Below are 19,517 nucleotides of genomic sequence, written 5' to 3'. Positions count from 1 at the left end.
GTCTTGATATCTGACAGTAAACCACATAAAACACAAGGTTGAATCATTCTGATAGTACTGTACATTATCGTATGTTTATAAGATAACAAAAGGTAGTAGTTGGCTATCAGGCATGCTGTTCTGAGAGTCCTTGATTCAAGTGGAGTGATTAAGTTCCATCTTATGCAGTTCAATGCAATGCTGTTAGCTGGCTTTTCTCTGCTGTTTTACATAAATGTGAGATTCTTTGGCTGTTCAGCATCTAAGAAAATTCCACCCTACCTTTCAAGGCCTAGGTTGGGGGGGTGGGGTGGCACAACAACAACTTGGGACCCTTTTGTTCATGAAGGTGCTAATTAGGAAATGAAAAAGTGACTTTTTTCAGCAGTGTGCTTTATTCTAAAATTTGTTAGGTGAAAACAGCTGGAACTTCTCGAAGTTTTTATTCCTCAACCATTCGCTTGGAGAGTAACATGTGCATTCTAGTCTATTTCTAGTGCTTTCTCATTTAATAATATTGTTTGTATTACAGATGGCCTGCCACTTCATTGCTTCAGTAGTTCTGCAAGATAGGACCAAGCAAGTGCCAATAGAGAGGGTGGAGGGCTGAAAAAAATCCCTGAGTTTTGAGAGTAGCCAAAAGAGCTCTGAACCAGGTAGGAATGGGTGATCACTCATGACTTCTAGATGTGGGTTAGCAAAATAGTTATTTTATAAACAAGTCAAATTGTAAAAATTTTCTAGTAAGATGGAGGGGAACAACTTCAACTTGTTCTCATTTTTTTTTATCTTTCAAGCTCATAATTTTAATTCTCAAATGTATTTTCATAAATCTTTTTGAGGAAGACAAACTTTTTCTTCTTTCAAGAGCAAGAGGGAAAGGGGAAGTTCTGTTTGATGAAACAGAATTGTGCATAAAACTGTGATGTTCATCTTTTGGGTTTTTTTGCTATCCCGAGTATTTGGTATGAAACGGGTTTGAAACAGCAGTATTGAAGCACAGTTCTTTATATGAAGTATCACCAGTAGGCCTTTTTTCCTTCCTGAGAGTTTTGTGGATTTGTGGAACTCTTACATATAAAGTCCATCTCTGGCTCATACACTGGTTGATGGGACTTTGGCAGCCTAGAGCAGTTCTTAAAGAATTTTGCCCGTGTTGTTTAGCAACCAGACCAAGTTTTATTTAGCACAGGCAGATTAAGGAGATGATATGTAAGGATACTGACTTCCATTTTTGTTCTGCCCAAGGGCAAAAAGTTTTGGGAAAGGAAGTAAAGTAACTATCTAGATACCCTACTATGAGATCTGTCCATCTGTAGACAAACATGTTTCTTCTCCAGTGCAAATTAAAATCATTAATGAATGGGAAAGTTTTGCTCTGAGGTCGTGGCTGGTGCTCACCTGCAGATTTCTGATTCTGGACAACACAGGGTAAAGCATTTAAATGAATTGGGTCACTGCTATTTAAATGCCATTAATGAATAATAAATTGTGCCATTAATATAGAAAAATAGACTAGGCTAAGTGAACAAAAGATTTACTTCTGCTGTTTCAGTGCTTGTTTATAAAATGGGAGACATGCCGTGGCTTGGCAGCTGAGAAGTTTACCTTGCTACAGAATTACTGTGTGGTGTTTGGTAAATATGGGTACAAGCATAAAATCTGAACGTCCAGAGTTTGTCAACATCCTTATTTAGGTTTCTTTGTAAAGGGAACCAACTGTTCCTTCCCAGCTCCCCTACTGTCCCCCACCCTTCTGGATTTACATACAGCTCTTAACTTTATCAGTGAATTGCAAAAGAAACTCTATGGGCAAAAGCCTTCACTGACAGCGTCGATTCTTCTGAACAGGCTCATCCAGTGTGCGGAATGAGGTGGTGGGACCTATAGGGGAAAAAAAGGTATGTGTTTTTTGTATTTATTTTTTTAAATCAATTACAACTGATGCCTTTAGAAAGGGGCAGTGAATTAAGAGAGCGTAAGCCATACTGCCATAAGCCATACTGCAATAAGCAATACTACCTTGGGCTTTTCCTAGTTTAGAATGTGTGATTTTACAACTTAATGTTGTTCTTGATTGTAACCAATTTTTTTGATTTATCCTTTAAAAAGGATGCAATGGTTGTATATACCTACATTTCCTTACAGTCTAAACTTCTCCATCAAAGCATGCCCCTTTACAGCTTGAGCTGGTAGGGCTAAAATTGGCCAAGGCTAGCAGTTATCCTTAAGGTATGCTAATCTTAAAAGATTGGGAGAAATTTTTTTGTGTTTTGTCTGAGCTACTTTCTGAGAGCAGCAAAAGATAATGATCTAATGTTTCCTCGATTTTAGATTCACTTGTAGTTGAATTCTCTTGCTTCTGTACCTCTGTCGCTTCTGCTATAATTTCACACGCATACACCCCCTTCACTCCTACTGTTTTAATTCAGTTGTACCCACTTTGCTTATACATCATTTTTCCATGGTATCTATCTAATCTGCATCTCTCCCTGCTCATTCTCTGCACCAAAACCTGTACACCTCCCCCTGTGTCTGTATCCGACTTCTTTTCACCCCTGCATTTCTTGGCACAGTAACTGTGGTGGCAGAGCACTTAGGAGAGATTCTCCCTGCCTCTGCTTGTTGCACTTACAACTGCAGCAGTTCCTGGATGCATGAATCATCCGTCACTGCTGGAAAATTCTCACTCTGCTTTTGCTGCTCAGGCTGGAGTGTGCCAGAGACAGGTGGGTCTTGAAGAAATATAGAAGCCAAGCTCTAAATTGTTTTGGAAAATACTAGGAAGTACACTGTACATGTATATCTGTACTGGCAAGGTTGACGCCGGTCTTCCTTGCCCAGACAGAGCTACGTGGGCTGCTCCTCTGCTAAGTGGAGATGGAGCCTGCTCAGTGGCTTTTTATGTTTGGTTTCTTGATCCTATAGTAGAGTCACTGTAGGAGTCAGATGGAGCTTGTCAGGGTGTTCCTGTCAAGATAAGGGAACAGGATGCCAGAAGGTTACTGAAATGCTAGATTTTATGTGATGCTGTTTTGTGTGTATCTCCTGAGGGAACATTGGAAAGCCTATTCCAAAGCACAGCAGAACTTCAAGCCAGAGTTCCTGCTCAAGGCAAAGTTGAGGAGTTTAAGTTAGTAAACTAGGGTTTGCAAATAACCCTGAAATGTATTGGCAATTGTCATTACAGACATAAGGTAAATTTTAATTATCTTTTTTTCAGAGACCCTGAGATTGCTTAAGAAGTGGCAGTTTTTCTGCAAGAACAGAAGTTTGATTCTCAGCATAAGGTTTTGAGTTTTTTTGATAGAATTTCAAAGAATTGTGCATCAGAGTATGGATCTGATGGTTCTTAAGTAAAATTGCGTGTAAGAGTCCTTAAAAATTAGCAAAACAGACCTCCAACATTTTGTTGTTGTCAATGAAGCAATTCTGCTGTCTGAAAAATAGTTTATTATGAAGTAGCTTCTAACACGTTAAGAAAGGTTGAAGCTTGGTATGGTTGTAATAAACAGAAGGCTCTTAACAATAAATACGAAGAAGCCTTAAGAATGTTTGTTATCACTGTGGCATACATTCTGTTCACTAGCTTTACTGACAAACCAAACCAAAGCGTTTTCCTTCTCAATTTTACATCCATGTGACTCCCAGAGATTACATGGTACAACTTTTTTCTTGGTTACTTTTCACGAGCTTGTCTCTTAAGGCCACCTTCTTAAACCTTTTGGTGCAATGACTGTTGTGAAATCAAGTTTCAGACAGCGTTGCATGACACTGATTATTCTCCTACACATTTTTCTCCAAGCTAAGCAACATATTTTCCCTCTATTTAAGCTGCTGTAGTGAATACCCTTGTTACTAATAGACTGGGGTGGGATGGGAAACAGCTTTCAAATTTGTCGTTCTTCACTAAATGTGGGAAGTGTTGATGTCTGAGTAAAGTGCTTGCCTGTTATTTAATGTACATCTGTGAAGCAACTGCAGAATCTTACTCTCCGCCAGTTGATTAAAAAGGGAAGAGGTAAATGTGACTCTCTCTGTGATCTGGAGGATAAATCTGTACATCGGTGTGATGCTGCATGCTGGAGAGCCTTGAGTCTCACCAGTAGTAGCTGAAAGAGATTTTTTGCTTCCCTCAGCTTCCAGTGCTGGTTTTCCCTCTGGCCCACATGGCTTAAACTACAGCCTTCCCTGTGCCCTGCTCCCAGCTGTACCCCTTGAAACTGTTGTGGGGCTCGTTAAGGCCTCCCATAAGCCTGGTTAAGGGATCCAGTGCACCACTGGGTGAGGAGTGCATCTTCCTTACCCAGTTATGCGCAGTCACTTTGAACGCAAGCCCCAGACCAAATGTTCTGGAAGTTATGAATACGTTGTTTTGTTTGCAGGCAAAACAGCAACAAATGTTTTATGAATTGTGAATAAATGAGGGAGTAAATTAATGGACTTGATCTGTTTATCCCAAGACTGATGGGTCTCAAGTCAATTACTGTGCCCCCTCTTGATAGTGATAGTCATAATCAGAGTTTCAGGTTTTCTGAAAGCTTGCTTTCTTGATGAAAAGAGGTTGATTTGTTTGTTTGCTTGTTCTTAAGATCTTCTCCAGGGTCTACATCCATTTGTTTATTCACTCTGAATCTCCTGTTCCTTTCAGAAGTAGGAGACAGTTTGGTCACCTTAGTATCTAAGTGTTCCTTTCCACAGATAGATAAATAATTTCTTTGCTTTATTAGTAACCATCTTCTGCACCGAGCTGGCTAATAAACTGATTCAATGAGCTGTACAAGTCGTCTCCCCAATGCCCCATTTCCTCTGAGAGCTTGTGTTTCTCACTGGATAATGCCATCTTTCACTGCTCCTTGTGCTCTGTACCAGATTTTTATGTCAAAACCATACATGATACAGGCCTTTGAGTAGGCTAGCTGAGTTCATTACTGGCTTTTGATTGAGACCAGATGTGATGGCTGTTAACCACTGTAGGGTGACAAGGGTCCGAGGTGACTTATTTCCAGCCTTTTCTTAGGTAACTTTAGAAATATTGACCTTCAATTCCTGCCTGTCATCCAAAACAGTAGAACAGAACTGTGTTCAAACATAGTGATTTTGCTTTGAAAGCTGTGCATTTCTGTCTCTGTCGAAGTCTAAGTCTCCAAGGATCTGCAAATCTTGAGCCCAGCTGATAAAAGGAATGGAGCTGGCCATTTATTATTTTAGCTAATAAAAGAGGATATTGTATATTAGCTTTTTCACATTCCAAGGCACTAGCAACAGAATGAGGGTTAAAGGCGTCTGATATTCACAATTAGAGAATGGAGCCTTTGTTTTTAGCACAGTATGCAGCTGAGACAGAAGGAATATGCCAGGAAATGAAAACCAGGTGGCTTGGGTTTGAGTTTTTAAGACCAAAGAAATGACCTTCAAAAAAGGCTATTTTCTCACTTAATAAAAATAAGTTAAATGTGTACAAAATCATTTAATTACTCTCTACATTGTTTTGTATATGTTTCTGTATGTGTCTTGTTTTTCCGCAGAACAAATGCGATGCTGAATAGATTTGTCTTAACCCTGTTGAGGTACAGCTAGAGATTTCTGTAACACTAGATTCTAAGTTCATTTTGACAAGATTGGAAGGTACATAATATCCAGTGAGAGGGGGCAGAAATTGTTATCTTACTGCAATGTATATTAGACATTACTGTTAATATTGCAGTAATAATACTACCAGTTACATGATACTACCGATCTTGTGTCAGTACCTTAAAAACCTCCCCCCACCATGACATTTAAAAAAAATAAGCAAAATCAAGGGCATAATTGTTTTTTGTTCCCTCCTGTTTATTATTATATTTATTCTAGAAGATGTAACCATGATAACTTAAACTTAGCATAAGGTATCTGTAAAATAAAATAACAAGTTATCATTTAACACAATTACAGTTTTTTTCAGGTACAGCTTTCATTTAAAGCTTAGAAAACTAGAGACAACACACTTCGCAAATCAGCTCAGTTTTGTTCTCCTGAAAATGGTGAACATGACTTTGTGGTGACAAGCTGTAGGGTCATTTTGTTACCCACACAGCAGTACAGTTGTAATTGCCGTTTGAGCTCCGCGGAACTGCGTGCTGCAGCTGCTGTCCCCTGCGGTGGCAGGCTGTATCACGGGCACTGCTGCGTGCCCAGATGATGCTAGAGAAGCGTGTTGGACTGCAGGTGTAAAGCCACTTCTCCAGCTGACAGGTCTGCAGCACAGCGCCTATTGCTGCATGCTTTTCTGGGGCAAGAGATGCATTCACACATTGTGACTCTCAGGTAGTCGCTGAGAAGCTTCTCTTGCAGTACTCTCCTCCTAGAAACGGGGCTTCCTGCTGAGTAGCTAAATTAAGGCTAGAGGTGCTTATTGATAGGGGTGGTTTTGGCTGTGCAAACTAACACATTGTTAAACATGTTCTACAACTTGTTGGTGTTAAGGCAAAGTGTACTTTTTTACAAGTAGCTATTGAAAGCCTGGTTTATCTTAATTAGATAGTATGTTTCCAAGATTTGTTTTTCTTGCCTGCGCTTATACTGTGCTTCAGGATGTTGTCTGAAATTTTGCCACCTGCACACACAGTATGACAGGCTTAGGACAGCAGCTGGCCAAGATTCATACTTAAGACTCAACCTTACTTTTCCTAAGCTCTTTGCTGACTCTAATCTGGTATTCTACTGAAGATGTGAATGGGCTTCTTGACTTGCTAAGTTTAATGAACAAGTCCATCTTTGTCCAAAATGCTTCCCTGCTAGTCATCACCACCCTGTGGTTCTTTGATTTTGTTGTTTTGTGTGTAAGATTTTAGTGGAACGTTCCTGCAGAGTTTACAAGACAAAGACATTTAATTACCAAATGCTGTCATGCACCTATCATATGCTCTTTATTTGTAGGAACTTACAATTAGTAATTGTATCAGCCTTTGCATGGCGTATATTTTAAGATCTTTGTCTGAATCTCACTGTCTGAAGATGGGAGAATAACTTCCCAGTATTGATATGCATTTACTTGCCCATGTGCAAGTGAAAAATGCATATATGCTCCTGTGTGCAGCTTGCTGTTTCTCTTATGCCAGTTAGCTTCTTTCTGTACTTCTTTGGGTTGAGGTAGCTCTTGGGCGTTTCAGTCATTGGAGATGGACCTGCAGTACAAACATTTTGGAGTTATTACATTTTCATACACTGGTTATTCTCTTGGTGTTAGAAATGCAAGTCTGCTGTTCGTGACAGCTTGTCAGCTGCCAGCTCTACATCCTTCGTGCTGAGGTAATACCATGTACTGCAGTCGTTCACCCTTCAAAAATCTTATTTTTCATGTAGTATGGGATATGCAGTGATTTAAAAACAAAAACCCACAAAAACCCCAAAACAAACAACTCACCAAAACAAAAAACACGAAATACAACCACCATTTGCATTTTAACTTGTATCACTAGCTGCTTGGATTGTATCCATTTTGATTGGGTTATTTTTAATCACTTTCCAAGTGAGGCTTATAAAGCTTTCTCCAATGTCAGAGAAGAGGCCTTCAGTAAGGGTCTTTGCTGGCACTGCTGTGAGGGATGCTTATGTGATACAGATACTGCCATTTGGGAGATGTTTTGAGACTTCCTGTGCAGTTCAGCTATCAAAGAACTTCCTGACACATCTGTTATAGGTTTTACTTCTGTTCTTGCTTCCTTTGGATTTCTTGAGGCCTCCTTGTTACCTACCTCTGGAGTTTTGCTGCTATGGATTGTAATCCGTAGATTACCCCCCCGAGGAATTAACATGCATCTGATTGTAATACTCCTGTACCACTGCTTGCAAATCATCTCTGTAAACACATGCAGTGCTTTTATTTATTCTTCCCTTTCCCAAGATTGTGTGCTCTTTCCATTGACAAAAGTTGTATCCCTTGACTCCAATTCCTCTTTTAACATTCCAACTGATGAGCAATTATTTTTACTTCAAACATGTTTAATCCGTTCAATTTTTATATTGTTTTACTGATATGTTTTTCCTCTTTAACTGGATCATTTTCTTGTTAATATCACATCCATTTGATACGGCTTAAAGCCAAAACTAAACTCCAGGTATCCTAATCGAGATAGTAGTCCTGGACTTTGCTTAAAGTACCTGCTACCACTATGTTTAGCTCAAGTGCTTCCTATTTACTCTAGAATATACTTCCTGATGATGGAGAGTTAAGGTCTGGGTCTTTGGTCCAGTGTTACATAGAATAAGGGTCTTAAAGCAAACCTGTTTGCTTGTTGCTGTTTTAATTTAGGGTTAAAATGTGAAACTGTCTAGCACACCTTGTGTATTGTCTTGTCAAAAGTTTGATTTACATGCTTGAGATCGGGCAAGTGGGAGTGTAAAGAAGGGGCAGTGCATAGTGATTAAAGCATGGTACTGGATACTGGGACTTCCTGCTCTGCTAAAGGGTTTGGTCAGTGACTCCATGGCTAAACTTTTCTGGAAAGCAGAAATTATGACACTAATTCTTGGAAAGTCTGAGGGAAGTCAAAGGGATCTTACAATAGTTGTTACCTTCTTCTGAGAGGTGCTGTCAGAATAGAAGAGGTACTGGCTAAAGCATTGGTCCCAGAAGGAGGAGGAAAACATACTTGGCATGCAGATTAATTTTATCTGCTCTTCTCTTGTACTTTATCTGTGTACACATCGCATGTAGTTACTTTGTGAAGCTCTCTGTTTTACCGTGTATCCCTGAAAGTTGACACTTTTAACCCCAGTTGCTACAAGGATGTATCTGTGGGGAGAAGACATTTATACTGGGCAAACAGTGGACTTAGTGCTAGTTTTAGGGCCTGCAGGAATGAGTGCCAGGGTCTGACCTCTGAGGAGACCAGGAGATCTGGGTCTGCAAGGCATGATTGAGCTGGTAAATCCACTCTAAATCCCATGAGAGTTGTTTGAGGCCACCCAGCTCCCTGGCCTTGAGCCCCTGGGCTGTGTGCAGCAAGGACGTTCTGTGCCAGCGAGGCTAGTCTATACCCACCCACCCCCCCTTCTTCCAGTGATATTGAAGTGGATTGATCTGTTTTATTCTCCCTCATATTCAAGCAGTCTAAAAAATACTGCAATTTAGTAGCTGTTGAAAATTTAAACATCAACTTGCCTCTGGGGTAAACTATTGCAAGGCATGTTTAGAGAGGATTCTTCGCAGCAGTCTTGCCCACAGGAAGACATCCGAGAGCCCAGCTGGTGCTATTTACTATGGCAGAACAATGCTGCCCATCCTTCAAGAGGCAGGTTCCCTTTCCTTTCCAGGGCTTGGCTGTGTCTCATTGCTGTGATATGAATGCTGCTTAGTGTTTCTTTTTTCATATCAGCTAAACTGAGTTGCTGGAGTGAACTCAGGCCATCTGTCCTGATGCTGGAAAGGAAGAGTACAGCCTGTTGTCAGCTATCTTAAGCTGCTAGCAAATCAGCAGTGTGACATGAAGGACTTAGTAAGGAGTCTCACGCTGAATTGCAGACCATCGTGATTAAAACCAGTCTGCCCTACTTGGCATACTGGTTCAAGATGTTGCACTTTAGTGGGGAGCATTCTAGTAATACAGGCATAGCTTTTCCTGCCTCTCTGACTGTGTCCCCCTCCCCACTTCCACGTAAGTGGGTTTGAATCCATAACATACTGTTTGGGAAATTAGTTTCCTGCATAGTCAACACTGAAAGTCATGGAATCTCTGCAGTGTTGTACTGAAATATGTTTCCTGCACTAAAGGAACTGCAAAACCTGCCAGGAAGTGGTGCGTGATAGGATTGTGATTTGTAAGATGTTATTTATTGTAAGTACTAGCTACTTCTGCTATGGCTGGACAGCAGGGTTAAGATGTTAATGCATTATTAAATCATTAGTACTAGTATACAAGCATAAATTTGTTTTTAATGTGAAGTAAACAATCAAAAGAGTTATATCCTGATACATTCACACAGTTTTGTTTTTGAGAGATAACGGAACGAGCTCTTACCTTGCCATTCCCCAAAGATGTAGGTTTGTTTCTGAACTCCAAATGTTCATCTGCCATATCTGAGCACTGGCTGCTTCATGGTGCTGTTCTTCTACCAGCAAGGTGTTTTTTTCATTCTCACTGTGCTCTGGGATTTGGGGAATTAGAGGGGAGTAAGGCAGCTGTACCGTAAGCCTAGAAGCTCAATTCTGACCTTCTTTATTCTTGTAGCTGTATCTGTGATTATGTCTGGAGATGTTAATAGTGACATTATCTGGAGCACAGCCATTGATCCAGTATTCTGATCTTGCAAGGGGATCAGGGAAGACATCTGCACTCATGCAGAATCTTACAAATGTCCTTGAGGCATCATGCAAGTGCACGGCCTATCTGTATGGGCTGAATCCACAGATTTTTAGCTTGGGACTAGCCACGTGTGCTGAGCATTATTTATTCCATCCACTGCTAAGTCAAAATATTGTGCAAAATGCATGTTTAAGAGTATACAATGCCAAAAGAACTTTAACTGTTGTATTCTGCATATGTAAAAGGTACTTCACAGTATTTTTAAAAAACATATAGCAGATACTCACATTGTATGAACTCTAAAAGGCTTATACAGTGAAAGACAAATCCATTTTAAAGGGATTTGAACAGACTGCAACAGTTTCTCAATCTCGGAGTCCTGACTTTCCTCTCAGACACCTTGTTCCAAGTCACATAAATAGAGGGCGGGCTCGTCATTTCTTAGAGGGAAAGTAGGGTTTAGTTGGAAATGCTTCATATTTTACTCTGTTGGATCTTTTTCATTTGTTTATTGAAGACTTTCAGCAGTTCTTACCCACAGAGGGTGGGTTTTGGTAAAGAATGTGCCAGATGAACTGATGTTGATGTTTGTAAGTCAGAGCAAGGTCATATGCTATCCAAAAATCCAGTACAAATAAAACCAGTCAACCACAGGATCTTCCTATTCGTGGCACTTTCTGCACGGTCTTCACCAGTGTCAGTACATGCTGTAGGCTTTCCCAAGATGCATTGTGGAGGCAGTATGGCCATGAGGCAGGTCATTATAATTTCACCAACATCATTGTGGTTAAGGACTGATTCCTGCCTCTCTACCCTGTTTCTCTCCAGTCACTACAGGACTTCAAGAGACACTGCTGATTGAAAGAAATTACTATTTTTTCTTTCTCTCCCAGGAACACAATAAGCCCCTGTCAAAACAATCAGTTGTTTATTCTGATGAATGTATGTAATTATTAAAAACAGAACAACCTCTTGGACAAATGGAACTTCCATAAAAATCTTACAAAGTTCTCCTTCCATTACCTTGTTTGGAAAAGAAAAGGGTTGGGGTAGAGAATGCTTTGTTTTCTTTTTCTTTGGAAGCATCCTTATTTGGCATCTGTAAAGCATTTACATTCCCTAGTTCTGGATCAAAGTCCTTTCATGGCTCATGTTACTTATTTCCTTCTTTAACTGAAGCACAGAAAGAAAAATGGATTTTTCCTCCCTCAGGCTTACAGTATAAACCATTGTAAAAAAATCAAATCCCAGTTTTGAGCAAGGAAGTAATGAGAATGAGGAATAAAACATCTCAAAATATATGATCTGAAGAACCACCACTACCCACTTCAGAATGAATGCTGTCAGTAACTGCAAGTCTCTGTAACAGTTATGAAGCATGTAAGGTAAAATTTAGTAAAACTAAACTAAGATAACTGTGCTGCTGGATTTCATCCATTCCTCATATTCCAAAGGTTTGTGCTCTTCAGGGGAGGAACTTTGTCCTCTTCAGCCTGTGTAGCAGCTAGTACAGTTGGCCAAGTATTGGGATACAAACTGCAGTTGGACTAAGCACTAGAAACATCAGAAGCAAAACACTGCTTTCTTTTATTGCATGAGTGGCAGAATGAAGTTTGGGGTTGGCAGAATTATTTTCTGATAGAAGAACAAGAAACTCCTGTGAATCAACTATGACACATGATCTTGTTTTAAATTTGAAGGAGAGTGTAGAATGTTTTGTTTCTGAATGCAGAACAAATTCTTTCCAAGTCTGCCCCTCCCATTGATTCTGTGCCCCAAAGAGCTTGGTGTTTCTGCTTATTTTCAGAGCTGTGCTGGCTATTCTTCTGGCTTTCTGCCTTTTGTAGACACATGGAGCTGAGCCCCATCACCCCCTCCAGGTAGCAGACAAGCTTCTAGGCTGTGGCCTGCGACCATAAATGTTGGCTCTCTGCTGTTTCCAAGTATTGCTACAGCAAAAGGTTATATAATGGCTGTTTCTGATTTATCTTCTAGGAAGAATTTGGACATCTGTCAGTTTTAGCATGGCCTGTGATGATCCAACTAGCTTGAGGTAAGCTGGTGCCATAATATGTGTACCCTTTGTTCCCCTAGCTTTGTTCTCCTGAAAACAAATGTAAATTCTCATCTATATTTTAGTGTATTCGGATATTTTAATTGGTTTACTTCACAGACCTTCATTCTGCAAAGTTCTAGTCCCTTTTTGTAAGGGAATATATAGTACTACATGGCAAGTTTTATATCTAACTGTAAAGCAACATCGACTGTCTGTTAGGCCGATTTGTTTCCATTAGCTTTCATGCAGCAGATCTGAACTTAATCCAGACTTCCAGCATTCCTCCAAAATGTTACTGACACCCTTTGTCACATCATTCTCCCTACAGGGCTCTTGGCCACATAACTTCTCTGATGGAAGGGAAAAAACCTCCTTTTGGATTATGAGCTAAACCCTAAAAGCAGAAAGAAAACTACCAGAGTGATGCTCCCTCCTTGGTCGCAACTGCATGTTAGTCACTGTGTGCTTCCACCCCCTTCTAATTAAACGCAACTTCAGGGGTGGGATTTCTGTCTTCATGTGACTTGAAAAATGAAATCTCTTTCTGGTTTTGGGTACTGTGAAAAATATAGTTGAGTTTGAAGAAGGAATTTGCTAGCAGAACAGTCCCAAGTCTTACCTGGGTCTTAGAGCTGGTGTTGGACTCCTTAAGTCTTGATGGAGGCTCAGGCATAGGCCCTTTCTTCCTCTCTGCACACTGAGACTGGATTGGTATGGATTCCTGCCTAACTTAGCTCGTACAATGCTCCTCACTTCTAAGACTGTGACCTTGGACAGCTAACCTGGTTGTTTCTTTCCAAAATTCTTCTGTTTTGGCTGATAGATTTCACCGTAGCTGGCATGCATCCATCAGTGTCCCATTGGCTGTACTTAGTACCGGACACAAGTGAAGATTATGCAGGTACTGAGAAGTGAAAAGACCAAGAACATGAAATCTTCTTACATTAAAATAATGATGATGTCCTGGTGCAACTGAGATTAAAATTTGGTATTTTATATTAGCGTGAAAGTTCAATGAATTTGATCTTGAGGATGAAGGTAAAAAAGAGACTTCAAAGATTACAAATAACTAATTGCTGTAGGTTATTTAAGTGAAGTGAATGTATAAAGAGAAGCTGGTGTAGTGTCCATTTGAACTATCAATCATACTTTTCTAATGAGAATGACTCAGTAGATAAATACAACTTGTACAATTACCTGATGTTGCACTCAGGGGTACACAGGATGTTTCAGTGTTACAGGAATCCTACGCCCTGGAGACCATTTGCTGAATTCTTTAAAGGTCAGGCATACTTCAAAATGTAAGTCAGCGGAAAATGAGGATTTAGGTTAAAAAAGAATACTTCAAAGCTGGTGAATCACTTCAGACCATGAGCACTGGAAGATACTGCTTTTAAACTCCAAAGATAGTTGTCCTGAGTTGGGGGGGTGGGTAGAATTGGAATACTTTAAACTCATATATACTTACACTATGCACAAGGAAGCCCTAAACATACTTTTCTTATGTCTTCTAATTTCTCTCCATGTTTCCCCTAGAAGATTAATGACACAGGAGATTTAAGATATTGTATATACCCATAAATGGAATAGGGCTGAGAACAGAAAATTCAAATACTGAACTTTCCTCTTGATGACTTGGTTTTGCTCACTCTTTTTTTTTCCTCATTTATTTTTCTTCTTGTTTAACTGCAGTACCTTAGCACCAGTTGGTATAGAGTGTTTCTTTTAGTATAGAGTCCAGACTCCAAAGCCAGGACAGCAGTTCGGTCCAACGTGGGTGGGTTTTTTTTTTTGCTTGTGTGTTGGGGTTTTTGTTTTGTTTCTTTTGTCTGTTGGAAAACTTAAAGCAGAATCAGATAACTTGGTATTTTCCAGGAAAGAAGGACAGGAGATAAAAGTAAAAACCCCAAACAAACAGCAAAATAACCAAGATCTCTGTGGCCTTCTTTATGTGATACAAGGCAGCAAAAAGCATAGGCTTTTTTTTCCCCTTTGTCCTGTCCTCACAGCATCATGTGAAACCTTGTCCAAAGTCTGTGGAAATCAACGTGTCTTTACACTGACTTTTCTGGTTTCTAGAATGAGCACTGGGCTATGTGACAAGTTGCTGAAAATTTTGTTGCGGTCTCTTGTCAGGAATGGTAAAGATAGATACGTATTTGCAAGGCCACTAACACATTGCTTTAAGAACTGAAGTGAACCTAATGCTTACCATTGTCAGTGAAATCTTCCTCTCCTGCAGAGATGCATTTCTAGACTGGTATAACCAAAAAGGAATTGACGCAGCTTAGCCTGTCTAGTTGTCATCTGCTTTAATTCCTCCCCTGTTTTCAATGCCTAGTACTAGTTACGTGGACATCTGCAAGAGAGGTGCTAGCTAAGACCCAACTGTAAGTACACCTTAACATATGGGGGAGTGTTTATTCCTTTTTTTTTTTTTTTATAACACAGCAGAAGGCTGCAGTAGTTATGATTTCAGCTTCAAATTCACAGTTTCCAATTGTATCATATGTCTGAGCCTCTCTCTGCATTAACTATATAGCTGCAGAAGTATAATCAAAAAGTATTTGAAATGAGAGGAGACCTCTGTCTGGGTAAGAGGAGGGGCTGCTATGGTCTCCTCCCCTCTCTGCCCTTAGCAGTGGATGATTCATTTTGTTTGATTGTCCCCTGCCTGCTGCCCCCCAGTATTAAACAGGTAGATCTAGGAGGAAAAATAATGAGATAAAAAGAATCTCTCTTGGGGGAAAAATAATAAATTCCACCTTGTGGAAATATATCATACTAAAACAGAAGGGAGAATACTTCAACTGGGCAATGACAGGCAGCTTGAAGCATCCTCTGAGGTGACTGCCACCCTCCCACCCCCAGTCACCCTGTATGCTGTAGCGGTCCAGGAGGGGGAGATGGTGACAGCAATAATTAGTTATCGTCTCTGGTGTTTTGCCCAGTCTCCTGCTGTGGCCTGTATTTGCCCTTCTATTTCAGATTCACACTGCTCTGTCTCTTTTGCTTGCTTCCACCGTTGCAGTCTCATAATGATGCTTATACATCACTCTAAACTGACTCCCACCGAGTCTGTAAGGGGGAAGAAAGCACAGCAGGATTTATGCGCTGCTGTTAGAGGATAGGCAACAGGTACACTGGAGGCACACTAGATATCTGAAGTTATCAGAAGTGGTTAGAGATAACAACCGTATCTTCTGCCATCAGCCCTGTTTTTCATCCGTGCTCAACAGTGGCAAATAAACACTGCTAAGGAATATGCTGACTGTATTTACTTTAGCTTTCTTCACGAGACAGGAGTCAAACACACATCTAGGAACAACTGCACCCTCCATCTGTGAGTGATCATCCTGCTTAAATACACAAGCAGACCTGACTTTGGAGAGCAAAACAGAGCCGAGCCCTTCCCCTGCCTCTGCTGCTCAGCTGTGCAGGCAGAGCAGGAGCAGGGAGGGGAGGGCGGTGGTGCAGACTTTTGGCTGCCTTAAAGTGACCACATCCTGTTAGGCTGCGGAAACATCAGACTAATGCAGAGATCTGTCTGAGATGTAGAAGCGCTTGTGAGGATCCAGCAGATAATTTGCAGACACGTTTGTATTGCTGCAGGAGGAACAGTGGTGCAGGGAGAACTCCTGACCTTGCTCCTGTGCTCGGTCTGTTCACCCACTTCCCACCCACGTCCGGTTCTCTGTAGCATTTAAGTACAGTGCAACTGGATTTATTTCAACGAAGTTGCTTTCTTTTCCTCTGGTGCAGCTCCCAGATATTGTTTTCCTGGTGCTGCATGGGAAGACTAGTACTGAGTCTGTGATGGCAGAGTAATGATTAGAGCAGCAGCTAGTGGCTGGTACCTGAGATCCTTCCCCAGCTGTGCCAGAGTGCCACACTTTGCAAGGTGGGAGAATTTCCTTGTACAAGCAGGAAGCCAGGCACCGCGAGACTGGGTTGTTCACGCAGGAACACTGTGGCACGAGAGAGAATAGTGAGTCTCCAAGTCCTAAGTCAGTGCCCAAACCAAGAGTTGCAATATTACACCACGTGAAAGTGGCATGTGAGATTCTAACAAAGGGCAGATCGTTTATGATGATGCTTAAGTTCTGTTGAAGTCACATGCTTAAATCTAAGCGTGCCTGGGAGTTTTGCTGAGCCCAAGTGGGTATAAGAATGCTAAGTGCTTTCCTGACGTGAAATCTGAATGAGGAAGTGGCTTGTGCACATGTGACTACTAATAGCAAATGGCATTCATCCAGTTTCAGATTGAACTGGAGGAAATTTGGTTTTGCTGGAGACAAAAAAAAAAAGGGGGGGGGGAGGCAGAGGTCTCTTATAGTGGGCCAGTATCCTACAGAGCCCTATTGTGTTGTGGCCAGAAGATCAAGAAATCTCAGTATGGCAGCTGCAAAATATTTGGGGCCGTTCTGTTCTTCCTTGCCGTTGGCCAGAAATTGCTTAAGTGCTAAAGGTCAAGGCTTCGTGTTCCTATTTTGCTTTTTAAAATATGTAAGGGGGGTGATGTTTGTGTTTCATAGAAGAGTTGAACTGGATGCACAGAATCCTCTTGGGATCGGGCGCGGGTCAGTAAGGATCAAATGCACCAACCATTCTTAGAGGGTTTCTTTCCACTTCCCTAGGGCTTTTTCCTTTCCAAATACTGTTTTAATCCAAGATTACAGTATCTGGCAAGCTCAGGCGTGTTCTCATTAAGGCTGTTGCACACCTGTTTTGATGATACTTGTTAATGCCTCAGTATGGAAAGTCAACATAATGCTCCAGGTTTGAGGGTTGCAGGTATTACCATTACTTGAAAAATTGTCTCTGGATACTAAGATCTTTGTGCCTTTCCTTCCCAAAAAAGAACTATCTGCATCATATTAAGACCATACTGCATCATTTCACATGAAAATGTGCCATGAAATTAGTGTTATGTACCAACTAGGGCTAAGAAGTTATTGAGTAAAATAACACAGAAAAGAGAGTTGATTCTGCATTGTAAGTCAGAAGCCTGTAATATAGCTGTTTGTGCTGTTTTGTGAACAGGAGAGGAGGAGGACATTGTACTTTCAGAGAAATCTTGGATTCCTTTACTGTGATAGCAATGATTGTAGCACTGTGACTAATCTGGGCAGAACAGGCAAATGACACTTTAAATGGGTAGTGTCAATGTAATTGTAAGGCCCTCTCTAAACTGAGGGCTGCCCTGTTAGCAGGGGATCGAACACTTGCTGTTGTCCTGCATGCCCCAGGGGAACCTTCCCAAGGAGCCACATCTTAGGTGGTTGGTCCTCCCAGACACCACCCTGTGGGGCCTGGGAAAGAGGAGCTGGCACGAGACTGTGCTTGTTGGGAACAAAAAACTTGAGAAAAATATTTTAACACTAGCTCGCATCTAGCCCAGTTATTTACTCCCAAGGAACTGGGCTCCTCCTGCATCAGCAGATTCCCATTCAGATGGCATGCCATCAGCTTAGCTCCCTGACAGGAGATTGTCAGGGTCCCAAAGAAGGTATCAGGGTTCGTACCAGATTCTTAGATGGGAAAGTGAGGGGAGCACAGACCAAACCCAAAAAATCATTTTCCGTATGTATCCTCTAAGTTCAACTGCAGGGAAGATGCTATGGTGAATGCTGAGTCCTTGGAAATAGGCCTTTACAATGGAAAATAACAAAACAGACCTTTCCTTCTAATGCTGAAAGTTCCCTCCTTTCTCCCTCTTTTTTTGCTTGCTCTCAGATGGAAGCGAACTTCTGCTTACTTCTGACCTCTGTGTGGTGAGCGTGTGTTTCAACAGAGTCTGGGAGCAGACTGTCAAAGCAGAATTTCTGGATTGAATCAGCGGGACACAGAAAGGCTCAGGTCCACGGTGCATGGCGGCGCAGGGCTGCCAACTGCCCTTTTTAGTGCGCAGTTTGACATGGGGCAAATCTGCTGATGCAAGCGTAATGCTTCTAGGTGTTCTGGCATGAAGAAGACCATAAGGAGTGAAGATATTAAAAAGAAAAACTGCCTGAGTTCATACATTCTTAACAGGTACTGGATTCTCTCTTGTGGCTGCTTTTTTCTTTAAAAGACTGATTTTTATTAACACCGTTTTTCCGTTAAGACCCCTTTAAAATAGAGGGAGTCAAAATGTGTTGTAGCTTGTATGTTATTTTTAATCCCCATTTATAATGATGCCTCAGAAGCCTGAAACCAACATGTTTCCTTCTTGGATAGGTTTTCTTCCATAGAAGACACTTCCCTTTTTTTTTTTAACTACTTAAAGTCACCCTGTTCTGTAATCCGGGGCTGAAAAGTCATAATCACAGTCGTATCAGATGTGTTGTGGGGTATGGGAGCTCACTACTGCAGAATCTAACTTGTTGGGAAATACCTGGCCTCTGTGCAACACGGAGGAGGGGAAGAGGGAATCTTCAGTCCTTTGCTCTTCAGTTACTTGTTCTTGGAAAAAAATGTAACTACCCTCTTTACCTTCAGCATGTTTGTAGCTCCTGTTGCTGTGCATTGTGCCAATGATTTTAATCAAGTCACATGCTTCAGGGATTCAGCTCGTCTCTGAGGGGTAAGGAAGAATTCACCCCTTCATGTTTTTTTTTTTTTCTTCTTTTTTCCCTCCCCCTATGCGCTTGGCTGTGCAGTTTGCTCTGGTGCTCGTGTCACACTCACAGCCAGATCTGAGGGTGGAACTGGTTTCCCACAGGTCAGCTCAACAGGAACGCTGGATGATGCTCATTTTCCTCTGCAGCACGGGGCCGGGGCTGCGCAGCTTCTTTGCTTGCTTGTTTAAAAAGAAGTACAGTTTATCTGATGTGCTTGAAAAGTGAAGTAATGTATCGAGTATGGAAAGACTTGGACTTGTCAGGAGTCACCCTGCAAGGCAGCTGCTAAAACCGTATAATCCAAGAAGAGGTAAAAAACCCACCACAGCCACTCTTGACAGTTGCGCCTGTTAGATGGGATCGGACAGTTTCTCTGCGTACGCACGCACACATGGAGCACACACAGGGAAAGTGAAAGGCCTCAGCTTTCCCTTTTCCAGGGATTTGCAGAGCACCTGCCCTGCTTCCCCTCAGCTTGCTGGGGACCCCGGGGCCTGGAGCCCTGGGTCCGCAGGGCCTGCAGCCCGGGGCCACGGGCCCTGCAGCGGGGGCGGCGGGCCGCGGCCTCCCGCCGAGGTACCGCTGGTCTCCCTG

At 41.6% G+C, this 19,517-nt stretch overlaps 1 long non-coding RNA gene across 1 annotated transcript; it reads left to right on the top strand.

The window, feature by feature from the left end:
- Window positions 1–516: 516 nt before the first annotated feature.
- LOC141944936 (uncharacterized) lies at window positions 517–19,374 on the top strand. The gene is made up of 6 exons (XR_012629371.1): window positions 517–635; window positions 1,831–1,880; window positions 3,203–3,269; window positions 12,261–12,318; window positions 18,058–18,354; window positions 18,802–19,374. It is a non-coding gene; the product is annotated as an uncharacterized LOC141944936 (long non-coding RNA).
- Window positions 19,375–19,517: the final 143 nt, after the last annotated feature.

This window comes from Strix uralensis, chromosome 6 (assembly GCF_047716275.1).
Source record: "Strix uralensis isolate ZFMK-TIS-50842 chromosome 6, bStrUra1, whole genome shotgun sequence".
Classification (NCBI taxonomy): domain Eukaryota; kingdom Metazoa; phylum Chordata; class Aves; order Strigiformes; family Strigidae; genus Strix; species Strix uralensis.
This window is presented reverse-complemented; position numbering and strand designations above follow the sequence as displayed.